The 18,282-nt window shown below is 36.2% G+C and overlaps 1 protein-coding gene across 14 annotated transcripts in view; it reads left to right on the top strand.

Annotated features, from left to right (window-relative positions):
* Positions 1–18,282, top strand: part of LOC306902435 (uncharacterized protein) — a 66,354-nt gene that overhangs the window by 45,057 nt on the left and 3,015 nt on the right. For 8 of the 14 annotated variants that reach the window (XM_079470993.1, XM_079470992.1, XM_079470989.1 and 5 more), the window contains one exon: positions 3,325–3,370. The exons of the other annotated variants lie outside the window; for them this stretch is intronic. The gene's annotated coding sequence lies outside the window, so the exon portion shown is untranslated. The remainder of the gene's footprint in view (positions 1–3,324; positions 3,371–18,282) is intronic. 14 annotated transcript variants of the gene reach the window in all.

Here is an 18,282-nt window from a genome sequence, read left to right as displayed (position 1 = left end):
CGAAAGCTGCAGTTTTGGAATACAGCCAGAAACATCAATGAAGACCTTCAGAACATGGCCTGAAAACAGTTTGTAGGGCTGTAGAGAGAAACTGTCCTCCTTTATATAGTTATACTTCTAATTGAGATTTATACAGAGCCGGGTGTCAGAAAAAACACTTTATAAAGCAGACCTAGGATAAGAACCGCAAAAAAATATTACGTTGCACTGTCAATATCTAATGTTTTAATGTTTTGTCACTTGCAACTAAAATGTTATAAACTGTATTTGTAGTCATTATTGAATACGTCTGTGCAATGGCCAAAAACTAAACACTATATTACACCTATTTATTCTCTATATATGCGATATATAAATGTAAGGCAAAATAATAAAATTCTCGCAAATTTTGCACCTTTACAAATTCAAATCTCACATACACGTGAATCTTGGCTGCTGTGAATCAACTTTTTCATGTTAATATATTATTTTAAGACAAACATACGCGTATGTTTATATGTTGCAGAATTTATAGTCACAATAACAAATGATAAATTAAGAAATGTTATTTTGTGTCAAAGCTGTTTGAAATTTCAAGAACAATCGCCAAAAGAGATAAGTTTGTCTCGCACTCTGGTAAAGTACTGAAGACAGAAACATTGTCCAGTCTTTTAATAATATCACTGTCGTTGACCTGAGAGAGTTAAATCACACGTTGGGATTTTATTACATGGATACAAATTGCAACATATTAAACACAAAATGTGGTAAACTATGTTGACAACATATTATTTAACAACATTAAATCAAATAAACAATATGCATTGCTAATATCATTTTAAATTGCTATTATTACAATGATTCGTATTTGAAAATGAGCGGATACTAATAAATGATCAAATGAATTTTTTTTACAACATAATTGTTAAAAATGTATACCACCTTTTACATCATCAATGGTTTTAAATGTATATTTACATTTATTTAAGTTTATAATTTATCTTAAGATACTATTTAAGACAAAGACCAAATTAATATTTGTATTAAATGTAAAGAAATGTATAGTAGCAAAAATTTTAAATTTAAATCTCTTCGCTGCATATGATTTAAGTGTTTTCTTTCTGAAATTCATTTGAAATAAAGGAATAGTTTACCCAGATATGAAAATTCGGATGGAAACCGACGAATGCCAGCACCCATTCACTTCTATTGGCACAGACACAAAACCAATGCAAGTGAATGGGTGCCGCTACCAACATTGAGAGGAAGTGAGTAAATGATGACAGAATTATCATTTTAGGGTGAACTGTCACTTTAAGTAAAACAGTTATATTGCAAAAAAAAGATGAATTATTCATTATTGTAATATTTTCACAACCCTATTATTTACATTTTCCAATATGTATTTTTTTATTCAATTACAAAAAAATGTTATCATACAAAATACCTCAAGAAACCACCAAATTGCCCCGTAGGATAAACATACAAAAATAATCCCAGAAATGCAAAAAGAAGCGAACTATAAAAAAGAGGAATAATTAAAGAAATAAACAGATGTCACACACATCACTATATCTTTCATAAATCTGTAACTACAGTAAAGCAAACAGCTTTATTTTATCGCCGTGTGAGTGTCTGACGCATGTCTCCCTATCTCTCATTCCTGTGGGCGTGACTGTGTTGTGTTTTTGTGAGCTGATTGAGTGATGTATGTTTTCTCTCAGCGGTGGTGAGTGGCTTTAACCCCATCTGCCTCCTCTGGTTTGTTTATTAGCTTCAGCCGCCGGCATACGGTCAGAGAACATGATACCCGTACAGAAGATACGTGAGGTTTACTGCTGCTTGTGCACTTTGAGATGTTAACAGATGGCTGTGTGAAAACTACACATTTTATCCCTTAAACTCACTCACTGTTAGATAGTGTGATAAGAGTGCGGTTTATTTGAGAATAATCCTTCGCTGCATGGGTCTGTATTTAACAGCCATGGTCATTTCCTCTCTATTAGCCACCAGAAAATGTGCTTTGTCTGCGGGCCTACTTTAGGATCTATGCTAAAAAAGGAAATTAATAGACTTAAAGTTTCGCTTGGCAGCAGGTTGAAAATAATGTCATCATATGGCGCTCATATACGTCTATGTGAATGATGGGAGCAATTATGGCGGAAACTTTCAAGCAAATTAGAAATATTAAAGCGTGAAATGAAAGCGTCAGACAGTGATTATGGGTTACGAAAGAAAACAAGGCTCTGCATGTTTGTCACGAGCGAGATGCGCTGTGGAGATTTTTACGCATGAAGCAATGGAGCTGCTGGTCTCTGTTTATATAGCGCTTGCTTCCCCCTCAAGTTCACACAGGTGTCATAGCAGAGAAAGCACAGGTGTAGTTCATCATGTACAGCATTTCAATAGACTTTTGACTGCGATAAAAAGCACAGTGCTTTTAATGGTGACCTTTATCTGGTAAAGAACCACCCACTCATGGAAGTTGAAGGATAGTTCAGCCAAAAACAACAATTCTGTTGTTTGTTGACCCTGTTTATGACTTCACAAAAGTAGATGTCTAATGGTGCCTTCTCTCCTTCCGACAATCCTTGGTAAAGTCGTGGTTATCACTTCAACGAACCCTTTTCTTTATTCTGTCAATAGCATTACAAACACTATAATCGCAACGACAAATAATTTCAATAAAAAACTGGCTATGTTCAAGCGACAGAAGTGGTAGGCATCCGAGTATGCTGAAGAAAAGTGGAGCCAGCAGACCTGGCAGATCGGGTGATAATGTCAGCAAAACAGTATTAATATCATTTTTTAATTACTGCGAAGACATAAATACGACAATATTTGAGTTGCAATAAATATATATCTAGACCTGTTCCACTTTGGATGCTTTAGACGACTCTGCTTGAGCAATAATATTCTTTAAATCACATAAAAGGTTAAATGTACACATTTGTTTATATTGAACACGTGTATAATAAACAAAGCCTACAGAGAAATAATAAAGAACTTGGTCTAAAATATCAAGAGAATTTGCGAGTGTGTTCACTGTCAGGAATCTGTTTGAAAATCTGCTGGTGTGTGGTGTGCTTTCTTTGTCACATCACGGCGCACCAAACATTATAGGAGCAAGACAAATAAGACATATTTAGGGTTGATCACAATATGTACAAATTAAATTTCCAAAGAAACCATTTCTCACAATTATGTCCCAAAACTGCAGTTAAGTAAGACTTCACTCTTAACTGACTTTGAAATACCACAAATCTAGAAACGGTAGATCAAGTGACAGTGAAAGCAGTATTGACAACTATTGTTTATGGTTTGTCTCTGACCTTCTCTCTCCAGGCACTCAGAAGGTCACCTCAGAAGATTAGGAGATTGTCTAAAAGAGGTTTGTCATGCCCGATCCTCACCTGTCTCTAAAACCTGCCAGTAGATCTTTTTGCAACGTCACATTTCTGACCTGCATATCTCTTTTAGACCGACACACATCCTCTAATCTCCGTGTGCATTTTGTATGTGACATTGGCACAGGTTATAAAAAGCGATATCAGAATATACACTACCGTGCAAAGGTTTAGGGTCAGTTATTATTTCCACAGTTCATTTTTAATAGTTCTTGTTCAATTCTGTGGTGGTAATTATTGTGGTAATATTTATTTTCATGTAGCATCAATGTTTTGGTTTATATTTAGCTCAAGTCAATGTTAATATCCTTAATTACGATATATCGGTATATTGCAATTAAAGAAAAACTGTAAACATTTTCACATACTTTTAAAGTAAAAATTAAAGCAAAAATGTATTTTCAATGTGTAAGTATTCCTGCATTTGAAAATATCAGTCAATATGGAATATCAATCATATTGCATATGGGAATTAAGCAGGAATTAAGTGTAGAGATGCAACAATCCTAAATTTCTCCACTGATGTCCATAGCCGCTTTATCAAAGTGATATCTGCCGATAGCGATTCTGAAGATTAAATAATAGTTTTTATCTTTCTAAATGTTATTTATTCAAATCATGAATATCAACAGTTTTGTCAATGTTGATCAATATTGATGTCGCTTAACATTTTCTATATATTTTCCTGTCCTCTTTTGATTGACGGGATATATCAGCCGATAGGCAGTAGTGTAAAAATTGCTTTTATTGACTGATACCGATTTAACCGATGGCAGATATATCCGCGCATCTCTAATAACAATCAAATATAAATTGAAATAAGTATCTTCAGTGACCCTTTACCTCAACTGGAATGTTTTTAAGTCATCATCTTTACTGGACTCCTACTGACTGCTTTTTCTTCATTATGAAGTCATTTCAAAAACCTTATCAAATAAATAATGTATAAGATTTTTTAAAGAAATATAATACATGCACAATTACATTTTTGTCCAGAAAACAAATTTTAGACATGCATGCAAAGGCTTTCAGATTCCAATTGACCCTGAACGTCAGAATGGTATTGTATGGATGTCTAATGTACTGTCATCAGCATTTTATTTTTACATTTGTTCTGTCTACAAATATTAACTGCAGAAAAAGTGCAGTTTGTTCATGTCGCTTGGAACCGAATTTATCACATAATTCATCTTTGGCCTCAATTCGTTTTTCCTTTACCAAGAATGTGTTTTCGTAAATCCAACGACTGAGAACAAACATGCACATTAAACATTTTCTTTTCCGATTTCACGCAAAATCTCAATCACGACTGCCCAGTCTCTGATTATAATAGCTTGGTCATACTTTGACGATCTACACCTGATTGTGACGTTATTCCTATCAGGCCGTCTCCTGTGCCTTTGCGTTGCTTAGAGGTCATAAGTTCAAGTAGTTTTCCTAAGTGTGAACGCAGTGAAGAGTTCAGACGCTTTCTATTACTCTGACATCACATCAAAATGGCAGCACTGATGTTTAATACTTATACTCCCAGACTGCAATAAGAGCAGCTTTATGGCCCCACTCATTTCCTCTTCTCAACACGGCTGTATTTCTTAGCTAAATAGTTATCAGTGGGCGACCACTCGGGTCTGATGATTCGGTTTATTTGGGATTTGCAAATGAACTCACGATCCGCCGAAATAAGACAGGCTGCGATTGTGGACGCTAGCTGACCCCATAGAGCAGAAATCTGCCAGTGTAGTCCACTAACATGTCGACATGCTCCAAGTTCACTAACAATTACTGTCAAAAATATATAATTGATTGCGTTTAACCCTCTTTTACTGAAAGGTCCGCTGGACCCGTAGGAATTTTGGGTGTGGGAACGGCTAAAACAAAGGCAACGATGTTTCCAATCTATATTTCATTGTCAGACTAAGGTTTGTTGACCTTGGCAAGTCTCCACTTTGGGATTGTGAGTGCGCTGCGTGAATTTAAACAAAACGTAGTTATTGTGGTCATCCTATACACGCTCTACAGTAGCTCCGGCCAACACAGACGACTTCTACAGATGAACGTTTGATGTGTGTCAGTAACCATTGTAAATGTGAGGTAGTCACAGTTACTTTACCATAAAATGTGCTTTCTTTTCTCTGTTCCTTGACTGTCAAGGAACAGAGAGGACTATGGGATTGCCAGCGGTCGCTCAGCCGTGTCCGAACGCAGTGATCTGGGTGGTATGAGATAAGGGCGAGCAGGCAGAGATCTGTTTTGCGCAACTCCAGATGTACAAATCGCACAATACGGCTTCTGTCCGGCACATCTATACATCTGTGAAGGTATTTCTCCTGTGAACTGACTGTTCACACTCTTGTCAGCACGTAAACATCTCATAACGGAGGAGAGATTCAGCTTCGCCGTTGATGTACTTTAATGATAAATCTGACTAATGAAAACAACAGTTCAACTATAGTTGACTCGTTTTGGTTTACTAAAATCAAATCTGATACGAAAAGACTGTTTATAGACGTTTATGACTATAAATCATATTGTAGCACAGATACAGCCGATTTCTTTATTGTTCATGGGATACTGACAGTATCTTGTGTTGTTACTTCAGTGGTTTCTGCATTATGGTCCAAAGAGGTTATTGTTTATGCCGAATGATCTATGTAATGAAAACAGACTCTCTTATCAGTGTCCAGAATGACTTTGATGCTCTTTTTCTTGTCACAGCTTTGTTACAGGACCTTTTTGTTAAAGCAGAGATTTAGGAAGCAGTGGATGGTTCTTAATTTGTTTGATTATCAGTCTGGTTTCGCAAAAGGGCAGTTTTTGGTGTTTTTTTTTCTTTTTTACATTTAAATCAGCAACTTCATGCTGAATTGTCAGACGTGAGATATGTTACAATACATTTGCTTTGGAGGGGGACTTCACCCAATAATGAAAATGTAAATAATGGCCGAATTCAATTTTTTGGGTGTACTTTTCCTTTAAAACAGTATCCTGCAAACTGGCTTAATAACCATAAAGGGGTGTCAAATAGGGGTGTCAAGATATTCTACTATTGACAATAATCATGATATAAGAAAATCTAGATTTTTCTCGAAGTTCTGCCTTTGGAGCCACAATGTTTACACATTCTCAATCTCTGCCTTCCTAGATTCGTATTCTGAGTGTTATTGAGCAAAAAAGAAAGAATTATTCTTAATTTTTACCACGGTCTCTTTGAATTACTTGGGTTCTGATTGGCTGGAAGGTGTGCATTAAAACTGCTTATTACACGGCTCGTTGGAATGCTTGATTCTGATTGGCCAGTCGGGACATTTGCAGGTTCATTATTCCCAGATAACAACCTCTCAAAACTAATAACACACGGTAACCCGGATGCGGCAAATGATATTTAATGTAAATATATAATTTAATAACATATGTGACATTATATTTACAAATGATTAAACCAAATTGGCTGCTTGTGACATCTGAATGTCGTTTCTTACTTCAAAACCAAAAGTAAACAGCTTTTCCTCACGGAAGGTCTGGATTCGATTACATTTTTCAATAGTTTTTTCTCATGTGGCAAATAGCCATATAATAAGCGGGATAATGTACGTGCAGCCGGCTGATATCGCGAAATTAACTGACGATGATAAAAAATTTTCACCTGTCTGATCCAAAAACTGCACTGTAAACATCTATCTTGGCTAATGACCATGGTAAAAGCAGGATAATCCATGGCACTTCGCATTAAAATCCTTCATCCCTTACTTATTGTAAGGGATGATCGATATTGTGATAATATTGTTATTCCCTTCGCCACGATTACTGCGAAGTAAAAACTGATATTGTGTCAGCTTTACATGGAAACAACCATGTACTAGTGGTCATATATGTCCTATTTCACATCTTTAACATTTACACCTTATTTACTTGCTCTGCAAATCTTTTTTTAACTTGAACAGAGGCTGTGGGAATAACTGTCATCTTGTGGAATTCTTATTATGGTTTTTGACCTCGGATCAGGAGCGGCTTTGTGAGTCGTCCAGAAGTGATCATAAAGGGTCTGACTCATGTACACGTGGCTTTGACTCAAGTTCAGTGTTCATGGAACCTATCCGCTTTTCTCTTTGTGGGAACATCAGACATTCAGGGTGTGGAGAACCGAACTTGCTTTCTTGAGAATTTGCATCTGCCGAATTCTGCTTTCTCGTAAGATCAGACATAGCAATGTTTTCATTTCACGAGTCTAAATAAGGAGCAATATCGATGGTCAGTAGCATATACAGTACTGTATGTTGGTCTCAAACATGGAATGCTTATTTAATCCAGTAAGACACTCTCGGACAACCAGCTTCACCATGCAGCTTCCATTAGCCAGACCAACCCCAACCCAGTATAAGGTCTCCAAGCCAGGAATCGAATCATTGTAAAACCTAAACTCGTGCCCTTTGAGAGGTCCGGTTGGAGAACATGTGTTACAGTTCATGCTCACAACCAACTGACCATCACAGGTATTTGTTTTGCTTATTTGAGTAAATGTGGTTCTTCCTGCCCCAGGAAACATTTACAAACTGACAACCGGCCCACAACACCTCCGATCATCAGGGCTCCCCGTTTACAGTAAACCACACATACGGGACTCCAGTCGTGTCTTGATTTTGCAATTTACGTCCCTGTTGACACGCACAGTTGTTTTCTATCCGTCTCTGAGCGATGCCAGTTAAAACAGCAGGATCCCAGAAACCCGGATTGAAGGATCGAATGTTGACAGGTATGACCAGGAACGATCGCGTTCTCCAGAGTAGACACGGACAGGCCCTTTCTCCCATCTGTAGCCGGCAGCAGAGGTATCGTTGATCCGAGCTCACACCATACCCCTCTCCTGGGACACAGTTTAGCTCTTTTCCTCTCACTGGTCCTTCACGCTTGAGTGACCATACTGTAAACTATAGTGTATGTTGTTTCACTGTTTAAGTTGGCAGGGTCTGTGATACTCGTCTGCTGGCTCCTTCAGGAAAGTCCAATTAATAGTCGATGGAAAAACTAGAAACATGAGATCGACACGGCCATTTCAGAAAATCCCTCTGACGTGTAATACAAGTGGAATAGGATTGAATTATTTCATTCAGGGAGCATGCTGATTTAACAACCCATCTTACTGTAACTCAGCATGAGTTTATGGTATTTGGTCAATATGCTTTTTCATTAGTTTATTTATTAGCTGTCAAAATTATTATTCGCATCCAGAATAAAAGTTTGTGTTAAGATAATATATGTCTGTGTACTGTGCATATTAATTTTGTATTTATAAACATATATATGCATATATTTAAGTCGAATATAAAATGAATAAACGTTTATATATAATTTCAATTATTGGTAAATATAAAAGAAATGTAAATATGTCCTAAATATATACACATGTACGTGTATGTTTTTGTGCTTATAAATACAAAATTATTATGCACAGTATATATATACATACATTATGTAAACTTTTATTCTGGATGCGATTAATCACGATTAATCATTTGACAGCCCTAATATTTATGTAAATATTAGTAACATATACACATGTATGTGTGCGCATTTATATATAAACGGCAGACACACAGATATAAGCACAAACATTTATATGGGGATCGATTAATCGTGATTACTCGATTTGACAGCCCTGGTATTTCTTTTTAAACTCCTATATGTTTTGACTTCACCAATTCTTATTGCTGGTTATTTTACGTACTTATCTTCATTTGGATTGAAGGCAAATGAGTCAAAACTCACCACAAAATGATACCCGACAGCTGAAATAATAACTCATTATTATAACCGTACCGTTGCGAAACGGAGTAATGAATGGATTGATTTTGCATTATGAATGACTGATTTTTGTTTATTCTTAATTAAAAAATTGCAGTTTTAACAATACTCATAAATTGTAGACATATAGCCATACATTATAGGTTTATGGATTTAATAGCTATATTTATCATTATAAATTGCATATTGGGAGTGGGCCAATAAAAACTTAATGGCTCATAAAATCCTATTTACATATGCATATCGTTTTCATTTACTTTGATGTTTTTTTTCCCAACCGTGGGTAATATTTTAACACCTAAATCAATAAGCTTTGCATACACACAGATGTGAGACGAGTAAAACAGGCTTCAGTTAACAAAGAGGTTTTGCTGTTTGTGTTAGCCTAACGGTGACCCAAAAGATTTTATGAGCTATTCTGTTTATTCCCGCATAACTAGATAATACATTTGGCATACGCCCCATTTCCCTTGTTGAGCTGTTCGGCTTCATTAGTATTCAGAAACATTTTCTTCTAGGACAAACTACATACATGGTGTTCTGACGGCTTGTGGTCTTCTTCGGAGGGCACATTTTTCCTATGTGCTCCATGTTGTCAACCTATTTTTGGTCCATCTTCTGCCTCCCCATTCAACACTCCCCTGAGTGTCCAAACCTCTTTCCCAGAGAAACTGTGTGTGTGTTTGCAGGAGTATCTGTGTTGATATGTATTTTAGTAAAAGCCCATGGAAAAAGTGACCACACACACATACAAACACACATTCTCTCACATGAATATATCATATGAATGTTCCCATAAAACACATTGAGAAGCGCACCCATCTATCATGCTTAGCTTAGATGTTTAACAGAGGGCTAACGTTAACTACATAAGGGTTTAACGAAACGCACCGACTGTGTAAGTGCTCAAATTAAGCCTTTGTAATAAAGACATATAGCCAGATTTACAGTGGGGTTGCGGGTTAAATTGAACGTAACCCCAAACAGAGCCAAGGTAACAAATTCTCTCAGAGGTGGTGAGATGTTTTATGCGGTTTCCTTATAGCCGTAAAAAACGGAGACCACATCTTTTTGCTCTTATGATTTGGTCTACAGCTGCAGCGTATGTATGTCATGTTAAATCACTCAGATTTGTGCTAATCAAAAGATTCAGATCTGTATTTCCTCAAAGGAGAATGATGGCAAGACTCCAGGAATACAGATGTTCTGCACAATTCATTTATTTGGGTTTCTTGATCTAAATGTTAGCTTGAAACTGTTTTGTATCAAACATCTCTCAATACTGTTGGTTATACTAAAGGCTTAAAGGAATGGTTCATTAAAAATATTTTGTAATATTTTTTTCATTATCATATCATTCAAAACATGTGAATGACTCTTTCTTATGTGGAACACAAAAGAAGATATTTTGAGAAATGTCTCTGGGGTTTTGTATCTATACAAATCAAGGCAATGGGGGCCAATGTTGTTTGGTGATCCAAAATATCTTCTTTTGTGTTGCGCAGATGAAAAAAAGTCTTAAAAGGTTTAAAATGACATAAAGCTGAGTTAATGATGGACGAATGTTCATTTTTGGTGATCTTTTACTTTTGATTTGTCCTTCACTTGGGAAATTGATATAAATGACATCTCACATTGTACTTTTTGGATGAGGGACTTGCGGAAAAAAAAGCTATAAAAATAAATAAATAAAAAAAATCACAGTCTTGCTTGAGCCGGTAAACAATCACATAGCAACACCCTAGTAACCACTCTGAACACCCCTTAAATGTACACCGAACATTTAAAGGCTTTAAAGTCCCACAGAATCCTAGTAACCACATAGCAACACCACGGCAACCACTCACATCACCTTAGCAAGTTCACTTTAATGCTTTCATTACAGAAACATTTGAAGCGACTGGAAAGATTTTCTTCCTTTTTAAAGAGCTCCATATACTCCCAAAACACTCCCTCAGTAACTTAAGCCTGATAAAGGTTGAATGCTTTTTTTGGACACACTTTCAGTTTTCCATTCCCCATTTGTCTGATCATTTCTGAAGTACAACTTGCATCAACAAACGCAGAGCCGCAATTTGATTTCGTCGGAACACCGGCATGTTCTCATTTCGTAAGATATTTGCTGATAGCATCGGACAAGTAATGTAGCTTGACGGGCTCGTTTGCATGCATGCCGATGTTTGGATGTCATTCAGAAGTGCATAGGCTACTGATATAAGCATTAGCTGCACAGTATCATGTACAGTATATTGTCATGGAGTCTGTCTTGTACTTTAGCTGAAGACTTACAGAAACGTGTAATTCAGAACCAGATTCCAGTGAGCAGTGCCAGACCCACCTGATGGATCTGAGCTGCTGTTCCCCTAATGCAAAACTTATTGAGAAGACCGCAGAAGTAAAACCTTTTTCCAAAGCCGTAGAGTTGGAGAGAAAATAGCTGTCAGATGTAAAGATTAATGACCTTGTAATGGATGGGTATTGCAGTGCCAGAAATTGTCTTTGCGGGTTATTCTCAACAGGATTCATGGACCAGTCCCTCCAAATAGATCCTTTAAAACACCTGCAATCCTTGGAAAAAACATGGTAAACACGGTATATAGAGATTACCAAAACTAAAGCTTTTTTTAAACATTTTTCTTTAGTGAAATTTTTTTCAAGAATAAACGGAAATTTAGGTTTACAGAAAATAAATAAAATTCAAATAAATCCACCTTACATAGCAACATACAAAATAAACTTAAATAACATCATGACAAAATAACATTAAACTACAATTAACATGAAAACTGTAAAATAAAAGCGAATTTAAAATATTAATCATAACACTAGCAAAACTATCGTAACTTTTCAATGTCCTTCCCAGCAATATATAAATTAAATAAATTCCCGGTGTTAATACATTTCAGAATTTTCACTATTTTGTAAGTTTGAATAACTAGATTTTTCGTGAAAAACTAATTCATGAAATTCATAAAAGAAAACATTGCACTGCTTTGCAGTGGCGAGCCTAATTTTTTCACTTTAATTTCTAGATGAAACTTAATTTTGACCTCCATTTTTCTTATTCGAAATTCTGATTCACTTAAAAATGTCACAATATTAAAGTAAATTCGTTCTCAACTTTGAGGTCACGTGGACTTCTACCATATGCCAATTCTTCAGATGCTCTATAAAGAGTGGGTTTTCAGTTCCATAAACCTATCTTACGATACTATACCAGCTGAACTGCTACAAAAAACTGAAATCTACAAAATAAATAAGAATTTCTTAATACACAGATGATACATCTGTACACCATGCGATCAAGTTCCACACTCTTCATTACTCACAGGAAAAGTTCGTTATTTACATGCGAGTGACGCGATCTGACAAATATTTTCAACCTTCGTGGAAGACGAGATTGACAAGCATTCGCGAGTTTGCATATATACGCATTGACTTTGTATGTAATTCACTCGCTTAAAGCACTTGGTGTGAACCCTGTAAGTTTCTTACAGTAATCCTGAACCACTCAAATTTCTGATCCAACTTCATTTATCTTCATGCAAACACACTGATTATAATGATCGTGTACCACTAGCCGGTTTAACCACAAAGCCATAGAGATAAAATTAACTCTCTGTATATACAGAAAGTGTCAGATTGTTTGTGGAATTTTAACAAACCGCTAGTGTCAGGGACATGAATAATGCCTCACATCCCGCTGCCTGCTCAAAGCAGTTGGATTTACAATTGTTGCCTGCAAGATAAAACAGCACTGAAAGAGGGCAGACTTTTCATAGAGAGTTGAGAGTGCAGTCTGTTGACTTAGGCCTGTTAGTAATTACCTCCCATCCACCCAGAACACTGTAAGAAGAAAGAGTAATACCAAACACCTTAGCAACCACATAGCAATGACCGGACCACCGCCAAAAACACTGCATGAAGATCTTGTTTCATATGCAGGTGAAGAATATTGTTACTCTTCTTTTGAGCAATTAAACAGGAAGCCAGTAAAGTTTTCTCATTGCGGAGGTGAGAATGTCTGTTATCAGCCATCAGACAGAGACGTTATTCATGGAAGAGAAGAGAAATTCATCCGTGTACACACTCCCATAATGCATCATTGCACGTGTCATTCTCTCATGTTAGATGGATGTGAGATGAGACTGAATTATTGCTCCAGTCTGGGAACTTTTCAAAAATTGTGTTGACATGCCGGTTCAAACTCTTTCTGTTCTTAAAGGGACAGTTCCTACCATGGAAGGAAAATACAACATTGGTCAAAAGTGCAGCAGAACTGTCTGCTTTCCTACATTCTTCAACATATCTTCTTTACTGTTCAGCAGTTAAAATACATTTATAACACAATTTTCCCTACATGGTTGTCAATGTTTGGTTAATACTGTTCAAATACTGTGCATTCGTCCAAATATCTTTCTCTGTGTTCATCAGAACAAAGACATTTATACAGATTTTCTAAAATAAGTAAATGATGACAAAATGTTTTATCTTTGGGTGAACTGTTCCTTTAAGAAAAGTTTGATCCAGGAGGTTTTGACCTATTCTTGTACTGTATATGTCCTGGTAATGCTGATACATTGGCCGTGTTGGAGATCTTGGTTTGTGCTCCATTGGGAATGCTTTAAATCCAAGGAAAGCTATGATGTTTTGAAGTGTTGGAATTGTGTTGTGACTATTTAGGAAGGTGCGGTGAAATCGTTGGTCCGCTTGGCAGGAAGTTGATTTGTTTTAAAATTATGTTGGGTTTTGTTCAGAGGAAGTGCTCAGGGGAAGAAATTGTGTGATGTCATGAGGGGGCGGACCCCATATTTTCGTTTTCTGAAAACTGCCCTTACTTTTGAGGTGCCATCAAACTGTCTTTCAACAGTTTTCAATGATCTGGCTCTTATCTGTGGAACACATTTTGAGAAATGTCTCATTGGATTTGTGTCCATACAATGAAGTTAATTGGGGTCAGTGATATTCTCTAAATATCTTCTTTTGTGTTCTGCAGAAGAAAGTCATGCAGGTTTCACATGACATAAGGATGAGAAAAATGATGAAAGAATTTTCATTTCTAAGTGAAATATCCCTTAAAGAATGCCTCACTGTGGTTGCTAGGGTGCTCTGGGAGGTTGCTAGGTGGTTATTTACATACCCACATGTCACCTGTAATTCATCTGATCGCACAGAAAACCAACAGCACCTTTGTGGGTCATATATGCCCTGAAACAAACACTTCTCATAGCATTAATCCGTCTCATCCATCTCTACACCTTAGAAGTTCATCACATGGACAGAAACTGTGTTTACACAAGAAAAAGCTTCAGACAGGAATCGCCATCACTAATGAACGACTCTGTGTTTGTGTGGGCTGTCAAGCTCCCCCATCCAGGTCGTGTAAAACACGCAGAACAGAGACAGAACAGACAAAGATTCATCTGTGATACAGAACCGAGGCGATATATGACAGATATGGGTGGACACACTTTCTTGTAAGATTCCTGCTGTCAACACAACATTCGAGGCATAATTCAGCTTGTAGTTTATATATATATTGTGACTGTTTATACACGGCTGATTAAAATGAGTGTTGTATTTCTATTCTAACATGGTTTTATATTTTTTGTTTTGACTGGTCTTCTGTTCTTTTGTAAAAGACGCTACAAAACATGCGACGATAGCAGTCGGTCCACTGCACTTCACAAAACCAATTAAATAATCAAACCGACAACCACCCACCCACACTCGGTTCAGACATGAGACCCACAAGCACGTTTCTGGTGTTTCATGCCGATATGTACTGGAGCACTTGGCAGGTTCTCAAAGCTTAAAAACGCGATGCGGTTTTTGAGTTATCAAATTATGTGCACACATTTGGAAACAGTTCACGGTATGGCACCCTGATACTGCACATTGCCGTTTAAGCCGCAAACCTTAAGTCTGACATCTTTATACTTTCGTTTGGACGGTTTACAGTGGCTGGGTGCTGCTATTCGCTGCCATTTGGCCGGAGTCTCGGTTACGGATTGAACTCTCCACTAATTCCCACGTCGTGTGCACGGGTCACTTGGTACACTGTATGAGCAGAAAGCAGAAATAGCCTGGCCGGTTCGCTCTGGCCCAGCAGGGCATTGAGTCGGGTCCAGACATGTACACGTCCCATGCTGAGAATGTGCACAGAGGTCAATTTGCCCCATGTGCGGTATATATGACTATTATCTGTAGATGACATGGGACATAGAAAATCTTTAAGAGATCTACTAAATGATTCTTCCCATTGACCGAATGCATTAAAGGGATAGTTCATCCAAATATTTATCAACCTGTATTAGTCAGCCTACTTTCTTCTGCATTGGGCTCTATTGACTTGCATTGTATGGACACAAAACCACTAAGACAGTTCTCAAAATATCTTCTTTTCTGTTCAACAGAAAAATTAAAGTCATACAGGTTTTGAATGACACGAGGATGAATAAATGCAGAATTTTCATATTTGGGTGAACTATCCCTTTAACACAGCAATTGTACATGCCACACATTTCCAGAAGAGGGCGACAGACAGGCCATTTTAATACAAAATACAACCATGCTTATTCAATTCTAACAATCATGTTACAGTGAATTCCTTATAGAATAGAATTGTTCTGGTTTAGTTTGTATATTTTAGTATCTTTTTGTCAAGCTTAATCCGACATTAGCCCTCTGCGACTTTGTTAGGTCTATGCTGCATGTCTATATGGACGTGTTTATAAATACTCAATGTTTATATTCTGTATGTATGTACAGGTCAAGCAGGGTCACAAAACCATGCCCTGATGTATTGTGCGCTATTTTTATATTTTAGAGGAAATTCACAGTGCCGTCTCGAGAACAGAACAGTGCTGAAAAATCATCCATCCATGTCCGTCCATCCATTTGACTGAAGGTTTAATGGTACATGGCAACATTTTTGAAGATATAGCTTTGTGATGCATAAGCAGAAGTATAAGCAGAAAAACATTTCCTTAATTTTATCTTTTTTAGGAAATTACTTTCATTATTTGATAGATTTAACTTTGGTTAGTGTGTTGTGCTAAAGCACTATAGTAAAATAAAGACATTTTATATGAATGTTCAGTATTACGGGTGAACGACTATGGGTACAATAAACGCTTTCCTAGAGGGCATAAAGACATGCCATGAATTCTTGTGCACTGGGCACACAGTTATATATCACATGTATTGACTCTGGCACAGAATGAAGATATTAAAACAAATAATCAATCCCAGCACCCCTTTTATGACCCATGTTGAGGCAAGACACCAAACAAGATGGTAATTTGTTCCACATGTGCCTGCAAAATATGGATAGATGGACATAGGATTATATTGCAGCGCACAGTATTTGATGCGATAAAAACAGATCTTTGATGATATAGAAGCACAACAGTCAAATATTCAACTGGAACTTTGGAACAAGTGAGAATTGTTTAACAGAAATAAATACTTTTTACATTTTTACAAATCATTTGCAGCCCAAAGGTAATGATTCGTGACACATTAAAAGCATAATTGTTACGTAAAGTTATTACATAAAGACCAAACACTAACTTTTCCACATTTTTTGGGGACTTCCACATCCTAACATTTTTGTTTAATTAAATCGTATAAATTATATATATTTAAGGTCAAACACAGGCTAGGCTAGAATAGAAGTATACCAAGAAATGAGCCATTTATCTATTTATTTATCAACATTATACTATTTTTATATTAAACGTATAGTAAACTTATAGAAGGTTTCATCGGACACGCACGCCTGGCCTGAATTTAACTTCGGGTCTGTGTAACGATTTATTTTATATTTAATTTATATTCATATTAATTTGTTAAAATGTTAATTTATATGAATTGAATTAAACTGGTGTTGTTGCCACTGAAACGTCTATATAATTTAACTCATAAACATAAGTATATAATGCAACTTACAGTATACGCCAAAATGTTTTTTAAATAGTAAATTATTTCCTAAATAAGGGACGAAACTGGATTCCACTGCATAAATCGAACATGCACATTATACAACAGCACACTACTATTTCAAATGTCCGTGTTTACATAATGCACGTTATGTCACATCCCTAAATAAATAACAGCACGGGTCTCTGTGTGCAGTGTTAACTTGTGTGTGTTGACACTTAACACATTACGTGCTTGATCTCACTCTTAGGTTAGTATGTAACGCAATGATTAAGGTATTTGTGTAATTTACAAACAGCACCTGCTTTTGAAACCACGTACACTGCTGTATTAGTACCTATGTAGTGCATACTGTTATGCATATGTGTAGGGATCATTATAGGGAAGTAAAGGCATATGTATAAATGATATGCCTCAATAATGGTAGGTTAACTCAGGACGCTTGTGTAAGTTACGACTAAATAAAAGGACCAACACTGACATCTTGTGGTTTGTTTAAGGACTGCATGTGTTACTTACATAGGGAATTCAAGTAGAATCGGGCGATTGGGTTTTTTTGACATTGAGATGAATGTCAGAAAGTGTCTCATTCAACATGCATATATATCATTTAAAAGTATATCATTATTATATTCATAATATTGTATATATAACAAGTATATGGCATATAAATGTAATTCTGTATTACTACTGATCTGTGTTTTATTTGATGCAGTTTAAGAGAGTTAATGTGTCAAGATGACTTTTCCATTACCAGGGACGTATTAAGGTATATCTGTGTAATCTATGTAGGTATATAATATACGTTGATATAAGTTGATTTTTATTTTTACCAAAAAAAGTACTTGAATTAAAATGTTAGTTAAAAAGCTGTCATGAATTTTCAAGTTGGCTTTATACGGCACTTGAACTTAAATTCAATTACATACAATTTACTTAAATAAAAAAGGTAAAACCCATTTCGACTACATTTTTATTTATTTATACGAAGTTCAACTAGATTTTTAAGTTAATTTAATATAAATTTAATTCAAGTGAAAATTTGACAACTTTATTTTAGTTAAAAACATGTGTGCTGCATGAAGACACTTTGCAGAAATGTACGACACATTTTGCGCTTGCCTGAGCTAAACACATGAATATCATGAAGAAT

This window comes from Barbatula barbatula, assembly GCF_947034865.1.
Source record: "Barbatula barbatula genome assembly, chromosome: 13".
NCBI lineage: Eukaryota > Metazoa > Chordata > Actinopteri > Cypriniformes > Nemacheilidae > Barbatula > Barbatula barbatula.
This window is presented reverse-complemented; position numbering and strand designations above follow the sequence as displayed.